Raw genomic sequence first — 14,500 nt, 5'->3', positions numbered from 1 at the left:
AGTGCTGGAGATCTAAACAAAGATCTGCTGGCTTTCAAGTTTTATTAGTCAGGGTTCCCTGGAGGAACAGAACTCCAGAATGAATATGTGTTCAAAAGGGGATTTATTGGATTAGTCTATAGGCTGGAGAGTCAAGAATCTTCAACTGCTCTGTCTATGAAGCAATGCAGATACAAGACAGACAAAACCTGGAAAGAACTTCTCATCATGTTATAATTAAACTACTAAACATGCAAACCAAAGAAAATATATTAAAAAGCAGTTTGAGAGATAAAGCAAGCCACCTATAAAAGCAAGCCCATCAGGTATAGCAGATTATTCATCACAAACTGTAAAACTCCAAGGGCTTGGAATGATGTATTCCAAGTTCTGAAAGATAACAATTGTCAAACAAGAATACTTTATCCTGCAAAGCTATCAATTCAAATTGAAAGAGAAATAATGTCATTCCACAACAAAAACAGGCTAAAGGAATTTATGACAACTAAGCCAGCACTACAGAAAATACATGAAGGAATCCTTCATGCTGAAAAGAATGCAAATCACACACAAGAAGAAACAGGAAAGAATAAACCATACTCAAATAAAAGGTAAGACAAGACAGTAAAATGGAAAGAGGAAGCACTACAAAACAAGATTAGTGGTGAGAATAAACACACACCTTTCAATAACTCAATATCAATGGCCTCAATGCCCCAATAAAAAGACACGAGCTTGGAGACTGGATTAAAAGGCCAGATTCTTGGAGAGTTCACATGTAAACATTTACTTCTTCATCTTAAGGCCTTAGAAGAAGAAGAATAAGGCAAATCAAAAATCAGCAGATGGGAAGCAATAATAAAGATCCGGGTAGAAATTAAGAAGAAATAGGAAACAAAAATAATCCAAAGATAAACATGATTGGTTAACCCTTACTAAATCTAACCAGAAGAAAGAGAGAAGAGACAAAAATTAATAAAAGTAGAGAAGAAAAGGCACCATTACAATAGACACCAAAGAAAATCAGAAAATCATAAGGACATACTTTTGAAATCTTAAAGAAATGGATGATTTCCTTGATTCATATGACCTACCAAAATTAATATGACATAAACTATTTAAATAAACCTATAACACCTATGGAGATCCAAGTAGTTATCAGAAGTCTCCCACCTAAAAAGTCCAGGCCCAGATGGATTAACTGGTGAATTTTACCCGATCTTCATGGAAAAGCTAAGACCACTGCTTCTTAAACTTTTCCATAAAGTATAAAAGGAAAGAATTTTACTGAACTCTTTCTATTTTTATTATTATTATTATTATTATTATTATTATTAATTTTTATTAGTTTTCTATTCAGCAAACACAGGCAGTTTGGTACCATTATTAGGCTCATCCATGACCTACCCCCTCCCCAGTGGCCCCTCCTTGTTGATGTATATGGATTGTGCATTGTGGAGTTAGCCCACAGTTATTGATATAAATGTCTCTGCATATCATGACCCAACATGTGGCTCTGACATTCTTTCTGCTCCCTCTTCTGCAAAATTTCCCTGAGCTATGTTGGGTTCATTTTTGGTCTGCTTCAGTGATGAGGTGTTGGGGGCCTCTGACGCTCTGGCTCTCTGATTTGGTAGGCATTGATTTTTCTCTGTGTTGGTCTCCTTCCCCCTTGGGCTGGTATCTGGTTCATCAGGAAAACAGTACCCTTGCTTGTTTTGCCAATTTTTCTTAGTTTCAGTCTGGGCCTTTTTAATTTATTTATTTATTTTTTTTAGTTTATTTATTTGAGAGCGACAGACACAGAGAGAAAGACAGATAGAGGGAGAGAGAGAGAATGGGCGCGCCAGGGCTTCCAGCCTCTGCAAACGAACTCCAGATGCGTGCGCCCCCTTGTGCATCTGGCTATCGTGGGACCTGGGGAACCGAGCTTCGAACCGGGTCCTTAGTCTTCACAGGCAAGCGCTTAACTGCTAAGCCATCTTTCCAGCCCAGTCTGGGCCTTTTTGAGGTATAATGGGGTGGCTCTCTCCTTAGGATCTGCTTCTATCTGGAAAAGAGAAGCAGAACCTCCAACGGAGAGTGAGTTAGCACCAGGACAACTGAGATAACCCTTACTTTTTTAGTAGAGAGTTTAATAGGTGTAGGCTCTCCTGTACCCCATGATTGATGGGTAGCTTGATATTGGAGAGTGGGCTTATGTTTGGGTATGGTTCTAACTTTTTTCCCAGCTCCAGCTATGGGTCCCGCACCACTGAGGGGATCAGTTAGCCAAATCAAGAGCAGTTGGTTCCCCACCATGGCTGTGTGCCCCTATTGCACTTGTGTGGGCATCACATCAGGTTATTTGTTGCTAAGTAGGTTAGACCATGAGTTGCTTGGACAGATATTGGTCATTTCCCCCAGTCACCCATGTAGCACCTTCTGGCACTAGACACGCTGACTGTCTGGGGACTGACTCTCTCCTGGCTTCCAGCCATGCCATTCCATTTTATGTGTCAGCTGCATATGGAGTCTTCAGCAATAGGGTCTTACCACTGACTTTTGGTGGGTCATCAAGTACTCTGAAAGAAATCTGTCATTATTTTAGGAAACCTTGTAGGTTTCTATGATCAAAAGCTCTTTGTAGATGATAGCCCCATGCTGGTACTGGGAGTTACAGGTCAGTGCCCACTAAGAAAATGGGGGAAAAGATAACTAATATACAAGAATTAGAGGGGGGGGGGAGAGAGACAGAGAGAGAGAGAGAAGGAGAGAGGGAGGGAGGGAGGGCAGATGTAGAAGATTTAAGTTAGACTTGATCTTACCCTCCCCAGTGTCTTGTGGTTCAGGTGCTTCCTGTAAGGGCCTGGTGAAGATTCAGCTATTTGTTCTGCCTTTTAGGAAGTAGAATTTTATGGTACCATTGCCTTTTGGGTCTAGATTAGTGTTTCCCACCCCTTTGATTCCATCCCCTCCCTCCCCCTATTGTCTAGTCTATGAGATTTTTACTGGGTTTGTTAAGTATCTTGGGTATAATAAGTTAGGTGCTGTAGATGAGTGAGACTATATGGAGATTATTTTTCTGTGATGGGGTGAGTTCACTGATAATGATCTGTTCTGGGCTCAACCATTTTTCCTCAAATTTCTTTGTGTCATTTTTTCTTACTGCTGTATAGAATTCCATTGTGTAGATATACCACATCTTAGCTATCCATTCCTCTAGTGATGGACATCTGGAATGATTCCAGCTCTTAGCTATTATGAATTGTGCCGCTAAAAAAGAAATACCAACAGACCCAGTTATTCCCTTACTGGGCATATACTCTAAAACCTTCAAACCACAGGCCAGAGAGATTTGCTCAACCATGTTTGTAACTGAACTCCTTCTATGAAGCCAGCATCACTATGATACCAAAATCAGACAAAGACAGAATGAAAAAAGATAATTTCAGACCAATCTCCCTCACAAACATAGATGCAAAAATTCTCATCAAAATGTTGGCAAACAGAATACAAAAATATATATGAAAGATTATTCACCTCATCCAAGTAGGCTTTATCCCAGAGATGCAGGGATGGTTCAACATATGCAAATCAATAAGTGTAATAAACCATATAATGGATGGAAGGACATGATCATCTCAATAGATGCAGAAAAGGCATTTGACAAAATCCAACCTCCCTTCATGGTCCTATAGAAAAAAAGTCCTATAGAAACTTGAATAGAAGGAACATATCTCCACATAATAAAAGGTATTTATGATAAACTTTCAGCCAACACAATGAAACATGAAGCCTTTCCACTAAATTCAGGAACAAGCAAGGGTGTCCACTCTCCCCACTTTTATTTAATATACCACTGGAAGTCCTAATTATAGCAATAAGGCAAGAGGCACTCATAAGAGGGATACAGATTGGAAATGAAGATATCAAATTGTCATTATTTACAGATTATATGATTTTATATATAAAGGACCCTAAAGGATCTATCAGCAAACTCTTATATATGATAAATTTATAGCAATGTAGCAGGAAACATAAAAAGCACACAGAAATCAATAGCTTTCCGATATACTAACAACAAACATGGAGGATTAAATCAGGGAATCTCTCCCATAAACAAGGCCTAAAACAATTGAAATAAATAAAGTATCTTGGAATAAACTTAACCCAGGAAGTGAAGGATATCTACAATGAGAACTTTCAAGCACTCAAGCAAGAAATTGCAAAAGACACTAGAAAATAGAAAGACATCCATGTTCTTGGATTAGAAGAATAAATATTGTGAAAATGACAATCTTACCAAAAGCAATCTACACATTTAATGGAATCTCCATTAAAATTGCAATGACATTCTTTACAGAAATAGAAAAAAAAAATGATCCTAAAATTCATTTCGAAGCACAAAAAAAGCAGAACAATTTTGAGCAACAAAAATAAGGCTGGTTGTGTCACCAGACCCAATTTTAAGCTATATTACAAAGCCATAGGAAAAAAAATAAAATAAAAAATATAAAATAACAGCATGGTGCTGGGACAAAGACTGACATGCAGACCAATGGAATAGAATAGATGAACCAGATGTTAAGCCAGGCAGCTACAGCCATCTGATTTTTGATAAAAATGTCAAAAATATTCATTGAAGAAAAGACAGCCTTTTCAATAAGTGGTGCTTGGATAATTGGATATATATATCTAGAATTATGGAAATAGATACTTTTCTTTCTCCATGCACAAGAATCAAGTCCAAAAAGATCAGGAACCTTAATGTCAGGCATGAAACTGAAACTGCTAGCGGACAAGATAGGGGAAACACTTCAATATATTGGCTTATATAATGACTTTCTGAATATAACTCCAATTTCTCAGAAAAATAAAAGCACTAATCAACCACTGGGATCTCATGAAATTACAAAAAAAAGAATGTAGAAGAGAGGACACTGGGAATAGAGCAAAGAGACAACCTACAGAATTGAGAAAAACTTTGCCAGGTATACATGTGACAGAGGATTAATATCCAGAATATACAAAGAACTGAATAAACAAAACAACCCAATTAAAAAAAAATGGGCTATGGAACTAAATAGAGAGTTCTCAAAGGAAGAAATGTATATGGCATATAAACAGTTTTAAAAAATATTCTATCCTTAGCCATCACGAAAATGCAAATTAAAGCTACTTTGAGATTCCATCTCACTCCTGTCCAAATAGCTATCATCAAGAAAACAAATGACGATAAATTTTTGTGAGAATGTGGAAAAAGGGGAAACCTATACTGTTGATGAGAATGTAGTCTTGTACAATCCTTGTGGAAATCAGTGTGGAGGTTCTTGAGACAGTTAAAATAGATTTACCCGGGCTGGAGAGATGGCTTAGCGGTTAAGCGCTTGCCTGTGAAGCCTAAGGACCCCGGTTCGAGGCTCGGTTCCCCAGGTCCGACGTTAGCCAGATGCACAAGGGGGCGCACGCGTCTGGAGTTCGTTTGCAGAGGCTGGAAGCCCTGGCGCGCCCATTCTCTCTCTCTCCCTCTATCTGTCTTTCTCTCTGTGTCTGTCGCTCTCAAATAAATAAATTAATTAATTAAAAAAATAGATTTACCTTATGATTCAGCTACAGCACACCAACACATATATCCTAATGACTCTTCTCACTACCTTAGAGATATTTGTACAACCGTGTTTATTACTGCTCTATCCACAACAGCTAGGAAATGGACCCAGCACAGCTGTCCCTCAACAGGTGAATTGGTAATAAAGAGGTGGTATATTTACACAATAGAGTTCTATTCATCTGTAAAGGAAAATAAAATTATGAGATTTTCAGATAAATGGATGGCTCTAGAAAGTATTATACTAAGTGAGGTACCTAGGCCTAGAAAGCCAAACATCACATGTTCTGTCCTATATGTGAATCCTAGCTACAAATGTTTATTTTGTGTGAGGTGGAACCAAAAATTGGTTGCAGAGGCCAGGAAGCTAGAAAAAGGCTGTAAGGGAGGGAGGATAGGGATGGAATTTAGGGGATGGTATTGTCTATATGTAAGTAGAAGAACAGATTACAGGGAGTGGAATAGCCTAAGTGAGGCCTAGGGAAGAGATTAAGGGAAGGATGGGAGGAAAGTCAATCAAAATTCAAGATATTCTGACATATGAAATAAGACATAAGACATATGAAAGCATACAGTTTTAGATAATGGCACATCCAGAAGCCATTGATTGCTACTAGTTAATTTTCAGTGCCAGGAATGGGATGCCTTCCCTTGAGTCATTGGCCAAGGAGGTCCCTGTTGCCTCCAAAACATTACAGGCTATTGCCAAGGCCCTTGGTTTCCCATGAGTAACAGATGGTAAGACTCTATTGCTGAAGACTTCACATGCCTGGGTGGCAAGTTCACTGAGAAATCAAGCTGGTGCTGAGCTGAACACCTTCTCTCAGTGTACAAGCCAACTGAAAGCTGGAGAAAGCTGCACTGTATGCAGCACTATGTGAAAAAGAAGTCATCAGTGGTGAAAACAGTCAAACTGGAAGCCTCAAGACAGGCCAAAAGACCAAACAGGTATAATAGTGGCATGTCTGCTTTGTGGGAAAACCAACTGCTCTCTAAATGTATTGGAGACCTGCTCTATGGGAGGGAATACCTGCCCAGTACTGAAAACTTAACCAAAAACCTATGGCAGAGGATATCATGTCCCTTATGGGTATAAACCGTGCCCTTGCCTGGCTAAATGTATATATTATTCTCATCAAACTTCCCTGAAAGCACTACACTTAAAAATGTTCCTAATCATCTATTAATGCTACTCTCACTTTTGGTTAGAGAAGCTTCTCTTTTTAGATAGATGTTGGTGACCACTGGGATGACCCAAAAAAGCAACATAGAGCTGAAAAGAAGTGACAGAGGAGTGTCTAGCACTGAAACATCTTTGCCAAGGCTCAGGTTTCCTTGTGGAAGAGGTGATGGAAAGAATATAAGTGAAAAAAGAATATATATATATAAAGAATATAACTCTTTACAAGTCAATTACCCAGATAGAAATTGGCCTTGATATCCATGACTTCGCAGTGCCTAGCAATATCTTCCCTAGACCCTCGTAATAGGAGTGTGGTGGTTTGATTCAGGTGTCCCCCATAAACTTAGGTGTTCTGAATGCTAGGTTCCCAGCTGATGGATATTTGGGAATTAATGCCTCCTGAAGGGAGTGTATTGCTGGGGGTGGGCTTATGGGCATTATAGCCAGTTTCCCCATGCCAGTGTTTGGCACACCCTCCTGTTGCTGTGGTCCATCTTATGTTGGCCAGAGGGTGATGTCCACCCTCTGCTCATGCCATCGTTTTCCCCTGCCATCGTGGAGCTTCCCCTCGAGCCTGTAAGCCAAAATAAATCTCTTTTTCCCAGAAGCTGCTCTTGGTTGGGTGATTTCTACCAGCAATGCGAACCGGACTGCAACAAGGAGAAAAAAGATGATGACATCAAAGTAAAAGAGAGGCTAATGGAGAGAGGGAGGGGATATGATGGAGAGTGAAGGATTGAAGGGGAACATGGTGGAGAGAATTATGGCTTATTGTCTATAGTATAGATATTGTCAATAAAAAATAATAATAATAAAAAAGAAGTCCACGTTATACTCATGAAGTTTGTAATTTGCAAAATAATATTTCAATAATAAACATATATCTATAAAACAGAGATGCATCAAATTTTATAAAGCAAAATCTATTGGGTATTAAATCAGAATACAAAATAGTGGCTCACTTTAATACTCTACTATCTTATACTATATCTAATACTCTATTATCTTCCAATTTCTCTTTTGCTTGTTGTGATCTCTTCTTTTTCATTTCTAATTCTGTCAATTTGAAGTGCCTCTCTCTCTTTTTATTTTCTTGATCAAATTGGCCAGGGGTTTATAACTCTTGTTTATTTTTTCAGAGCCAGATCTTTGTTTCATCACTTTTCTTAATTATTTTCTTAGTTTCTAACTCATTAATTTCTGCTATAACTTAATAATTTCTTTTCATCTGGAGCTTTTTGGGTTGGATTCTTCTTGCTTTTCCAATGCCTTTAGGTGGATAGGTAGGTTATTGATTTGGGATCTTTCTGTCTTTGTTATGAAAGCATTTAGTGCTATGAATTCTCTCCTGAGGACTGACTTCATTGTGTCCCATAAGTTTTGTTATGATGTGTTTTTTTTTTTAAATTTAATTTATTAGTTTTCATTTCAGTGAATACAGGCAGTTTGGTACCATTATTTAGGCTCATCTGTGATCTACCCCCTCCCATTAGACCCTCCTTGTTAATGAAAATGGGTCGTGCATTGTGGAGATAGCCCCCAGTTATTAGTATGATAAATGTCTCTGCAAATCATGACCCATGTGTTTTTATTGTTGTTCATTTCTAGAAATTTCACAATTTCAGTTATTATTTCTCTCACTATGCCTTTATTGTTTAAGTGTGTTTTCAGTTTCCAGGAGCTGATGGGATTCCTAGAACATCTTTTGTTGTTAATTTCTATCAACACAGCATTGTGGTCTGATATCATACAGGAAATTATGATGATCTTCCTAAATATATGGAGGCAAGCTTTATGACCCAGTATATGATGTCTGTTAGAGAAGGTTTCATGGGCTGCTAAGAGGAATGTGTAGTCTGTGGCTTTGGGGCAGAATGTTCTGTAGATGTCCATTATGTCTAATTGATCTATGGTTTTGTTGAGCTCTCTCACTTTCCTGTTAATTTTCTGTTTGGATGATCTATCTATTGCTGATAGTGGAATACTAAAGCCCCCAACTATGATGGTGCTGGTAGTTATTTCTGTTTTGTTGTCAAGTATGTTTTGTTTTATGAATTGTGGTGCACCTGTGTTTGGTGCATAAAGATTGATGGTTGTGCTCTCTTCTTGTTGGATCCTTCCCTTGATAAATAGGAAGTGGCCTTGTCTTTTTTAATAACTTTTTGTTCATTTTATTTATTTATTTGAGAGCAACAGACAGAGAGAGAAAGGGGCAGATACAGAGAGAGAGGGAGATGGGTGCGCCAGGGCCTCCAGCCACTGTAAATGAACTCCAGATGTGTGCGCACCCTTGTGCATCTGGCTAACGTGGGTCCTGGGAAATCAAGCCTTGAACCGGTGTCCTTAGACTTCACAGGCAAGCGCTTAACCATTAAGCCATCTCTCTAGCCCTGTCTTTTTGATTACTATTGGTTTGAAGTCTATTTTATACAATATTAGTATAGCTACGCCTGCTGTTTTCTTATTTACATTTGTTTGGAATATCATTTTCCAACTTTCACCCTGAGGAGGTTTATGTCTTTAGTGGTGAGGTGGGTTTCTTTTTTAAAATTTTTTAAAATTTTTATTAACATTTTCCATGATTATAAAAAGAATCCCACCCTGAGACTACAGAGTGAATTCCAGGTCAGCCTGGGCTAGAGTGAGACCCTACCTCGAAAAAAAAAAAAAAAAAAATCCCATGGTTAATCCCTCCCTCCCCCCCCACACACTTTCCCCTTTGAAATTCCATCCTCCATCATATCATCATATTACTTCCCCATCTCAATCATTGTACTTACATATATACAATACCAACCTATTAAGTACCCTGCTCCCTTCCTTTCTCTTCCCTTTATGTCTCCTTTTTAACTTACTGGCCTCTGCTATTAAGTATTTTCCTCCTCACGCAGAAGCCCAATCATCTGTATCTAGGATCCACATATGAGGGAGAACATGCGGCACTTGGCACTTGGCTTGCTGGGCCTGGTTTTTTTTTTTTTTTTTTTTTGAGGTGGGTTTCTTGAAGACAACAGGTTGAGGGGGTCTACTTTTTTGATCCGCCCTGATAGTGTATGTCTCTTGATGGGTAAATTAAGGACTGTGCGGTTTGATTTAATCTTTGCCATATTGTGGTGGTTTATGTGGTTTCTTGTTTTCTTGGACTTTGTAGTTTTTTGTGCCTTCTCTGAGTTTGGTTATTGTGATCTGCTTCTTGTAGGCACTTCAGGTTGATTATTTGATTCTTCTGTGTGGATAACCCCCTGAAGTACTCTCTGCAGGTTTGGCTTTGTGTTCATATAGTTGTAATACTGAGTTTTATCATGGAAAGTTTTTCTTTCACCATCTATTATGAGAGATACTTTTTTGGGGTAGAGTATTTTGGTTGGAAGCCATAGGTTCTTAGACTTTGCAGTGTTCCATTCTAGGCCCTACTGGCTTTCAGGGTTTTTATTCAGAAGTCTGAAGTAATTCTGATGGGGTTACCTTCATATGTAATGTGCTGTTTCTCCCAAGCTACTTTTAGGACTTTCTCTATGGTATCAATGTTTAGGGTCTTAATGATAACATGTATTTGAGAATTTCTCCTTTCATCCAGTCTGTTTGGAGTTGTGTTAGCTTCTTGTAACTTAATGGGACTTTCTTTTGAGATAGTGGGAAAGTTTTCTTCAATAATTTTGTTGAGTGAGTTCTCTATGCCTTTGGTCTGAATTCTTCCCTTTCTAGTATTCCCTGATTTGAATGTTGGAGCGTTTAAGGGTATCCCACAGTTCTTTCATGTTCTGTTCACAATTTTTTTTTTTGTGAACTTATTGAAACTTTTGGACTCATGAACTGTTTTTTTTTTTTTCTGTTTTGTCTTCCAGTTCTGAGTTTCTATCCTCCACATGGATTATTCTATTCTTGAGAGCTTCCGTAGAATTTTGGGCTTGTTCAACTTGGTTTGTATTTTCTACTAGTTTTTATATATAGTTTTCATCCCTTTGTCAAATTCTCTTTTCACATCATTTTCTGATTTTCATAATACTTCATGGAATTCATCCTTGCATTTCTTTATGTCTTCAATGAGCTTAGGCAGCTGGTTATTGAGCTCCTCTTTCTTTCTCTCTCTCTCTCTCTCTCTCTCTCTCTTTTCTCTCCTTCAGATCATTTGACTGCCTTTGGAAACCTTCCTGGTGCTTATCTATCAGGTCTAATCTAGTGAGGATGGCATTCATATGATTATTGGCCCCCCCCTTTTTTTTTTTTTGCTTTTCTGAAAGTTCTGCTGTTTTCTTGGTGAGGGTTGCATAGCATGTGTCTCCATTTTGAGGTTCTGATCCTAATACCTCTTCTATGTTTTGATTAGAGACATCCACTGTGGGACTGGGAAGTCTTATTGGATTTACTTGCATTTGATTTTTCATGTTATTTCTTTTGCACTGTGATCTGCCCATCACACTGTAGAAGTCTTATTTAATTTAGAATGAAGCTTTAGCCTACCCCTGAAGTGTCTTAAAAGGTTATTCCCTTTTATTTTTGCTTCCACTAGGCTTCTGATGGCAATTTCGCCTACCTGCTCAGAGGGAAGGATCCTGTGAGGCTCTAGTGGGGGCCCAGGGATCTGATGTAAGGGCCTGTTGTTCTGTGATTCAGGGTAAGGGAGTTCATGGTCAGGTGGCTTGAGGGAACAGGGGATAGCTGGGAATGGGACAAAGAAGACTGCTGTTGCAGCTGTGCTGCAGAAGGAAGATGGGAATGTGTGGTGGTTCTGTGATGCTGAATGGTGAAGGGACACTATAGTGGTGGGGGTGGCGGTGGTGGTGGGTGGAACTGCCTGGTCCTGTGACAGGGTAGGGTAGGGATATGGGACTGCTGTGGGTCAGGTCACATGCAGGGGGAGGGGAGAGGAGGATACTTGTGGTGGGAGAGACTAGGGAGGGGGAACCCTAGCCTGTTGGCCTGGAATGCTAGCCAGCTGGCCTAGGTCAGTGAGCTGGGGTGGTGGGGCGGTGGAGATTTCCTGTGGTGCTCTGTGGTGGCAGGAACACTTAGGGGGTGATGCTAGCCTGCTGGCCTGGGTCCATGCACAGAGGTGGGGGCCAGCAGTGAGTACGATGGCATTCACACATGGAGGTTACCTAGGGGAATGCTAGCTAGCCTGCTGGTCTGGGTCAACACATGAGGGTGGGGGCAACAGTGAGTGGGACAGTGGTCATGAGTGTGGAGGCAGGTATGGAGCTACACCGGCCTGCTGACCTGGGTCCTTTTGCCTGTGGCTAGTGCAGGAATCACCTGCAGCTGGGAGTATGGCTAGTACGGCTGCTTGAGTGTAGGACTGGTGGCCTACCCAAGAGTATGGGAAGCAGTGGGTTCCCCTCTTTGCTCCTCCCTCCCCTCCCACTGGAGGGCTATTAGAGTCTACTCACTCCTAGAAGACCCAGTAAACCCTCAAGGTCTTGCCTTTCTTTCCCTGGGAGGTGTGGCACTGATAGGCCATCTTGACGGGAAGTCCCCCGTTACACTCTTGAACAATAAATGGGCCATCAAAACTGAAATCAAAATATTCTAGAACTAAATGAGAATAGAAACACAACATATCCAAACATATGAGGTACAATGAAGGCAGTCCTGAGGCAAATTTGTATCTCTAAATGCATTAAATTAATAATAATAATAATAATAAAAATAATAAAATAAAAAAAGAGTGATCTAAAATAAATAACGTCATGCTTCATGATCCACATGAAAGCTATGGAAAAACAAGAATAATCAAAATCCCAAAATAAATGACAGAAATAGATAATCAAGATCAGGGTGGAAATCAATGAATTAGAAATGAAGAAAACAATTTGAAACATTAATGAAATAAGTTGACAAAAATTGATGGAAATGAAAATTAAAACTACCTTAAGGTTCCATTACAGGTCAGAAAATTATAGGAGAATAAATTCTGCTGAAGGTGTGGAGAAAGGCAAACTCTTATCCATTGTTGGTGAAGTGCAAATTAGGATGGAAGTTCAACAACAATCTAAAATAGATCTACCCTGTCATGTACACTGACTGCACCTGGACATACTCCCTGAAGACTCTACTTTTTTCTATAGGGATATTTGCTCAACCATTTTTGTTCCTATTCTCTTCACTATAGTGAGGAACTGGAATCAGTCCAGGTGCCCTTCAACTAATAAACAGATAATGAAGGTGTTGTACATATGCATGGTGGAATTCCACTCAATAGTAAGGAATAATGAAATTACAAAGTTTGTAGGCAAATGGATGGGTTAATACCAAGATTCCATAGACTCAAAGCCAAATGGCACAAGTTTTTTATTATATGTGGATGCTAACATGGGATAGTTTGATTGGCTTATAAGTTGTAGTACTGGTAGGAAAACTAGAATGAGGCTTGGACAAAAGAGAAGCTGGGAGAGTAGAGAATAGCAGACAAGCAAGTACAGGAATACAGGGAATGGAAGTATGGTAGGGTGAGGGGGTACTAATAATACACAATAGGAGCAGGGTAGCATTTTTAGTAGGTGGTGATCCAGGGACAGAGGCCAGAAATGAGGTCAGCTTGTCTGCCTTGGCAGGACTAGAACCTATGTCTGCCTAGTCTCACTCAAAATAGCTAGAAGCAACTTCTTGTCTTTTCTTTAAGTTTTTCCAGGCTTAATACACCTGTGAAGTGGTCCCTCCTGAGTCTACCTCTTAAGTTCACCAACCAATGAAGTCTCTCCCTTATCCACTTGAGTCTGATGACGAGGCTTGTTCTAACTGGATGTTTGACCCACACAAAAAAGTCTAACAGTATGCAAATCTCTCTTGGTTTTTTTTTTTTTTATGGATAAATTCTTTTGGCTTGGTTTTCCTGCTAGTCTTCCTCCTGGATCCTAACTCTACTTAAAATAAATTTTATAATCTGTTATCTACCTTCTCTGTGTCTGCATTTCAATTCTTTGCTAATTTTGACAAGGGCCCAAAATTTGGCTGCATAGGCCTGGGAATTTCTACATCTTTATGGAACTTAATCCCGCCTTAGACACAAATGCTGCATTGCTGGAGTAAGGGTGGTAGGAGAGGTAAGAGATACATAAAACTAATGATGACATGAATCAGTACTTTTAAAACTTTCATCTCAATTAGCTAAATAGAAGTGATAACTTTTAATAAAGGAGGAGACATAGTTGATGCAAAAGTACCCTGCAGGGGTAGAAAAAGCTTTACCCTAAAACCATAGGCTGTTGCTATTAAATTCTGATGCCCATAGTAACCTGTTAATCAGAGAGAACCAGTAATCTCTCAAATCAACTGAGGTCATTGCCAAAGAACTTGAAACTCACCAGATCTAAATGGTTGGACCCTATTGGTGAAACAAACAGGCTGTGGTTGTAGACATTAAGAGATAATGCTGGAACTGACATGGAGGCCATTTTCTTGCTTGCTCGTTCTTATAGTGATCTGAAATTCCATTCTAAAGATATGCATAGCACCTAGTTCCACCTGGAGTTCCTGAAGTGTGCTGTGTGGCTTTTGGATTTTGGGCTGTGGCTTGTGGCTTCTCTTTCTCTGCTTGGACCTGTGAAAGCAGGCCAGCTTCTTCTGCCAATATGGAACTTCCCCTGGATCTTTAAGCTTCAATAAATCACTTCCTCCATAACTGTGCCTGGTCTGGAAGTTCATCTCAGTGAACCTGAAGCTGTCTCCTACAGTATATATGTGTATTCTTTTTCATATATATATGAAAAATAATCCTTTCTGAAAACTGCCTCACAGACCTGCATACCTGC

The sequence above is a fragment of the Jaculus jaculus genome, chromosome 4 (genome assembly GCF_020740685.1).
Source record: "Jaculus jaculus isolate mJacJac1 chromosome 4, mJacJac1.mat.Y.cur, whole genome shotgun sequence".
Taxonomy (NCBI): domain Eukaryota; kingdom Metazoa; phylum Chordata; class Mammalia; order Rodentia; family Dipodidae; genus Jaculus; species Jaculus jaculus.
Note: the sequence above shows the minus strand (reverse complement) of the source record.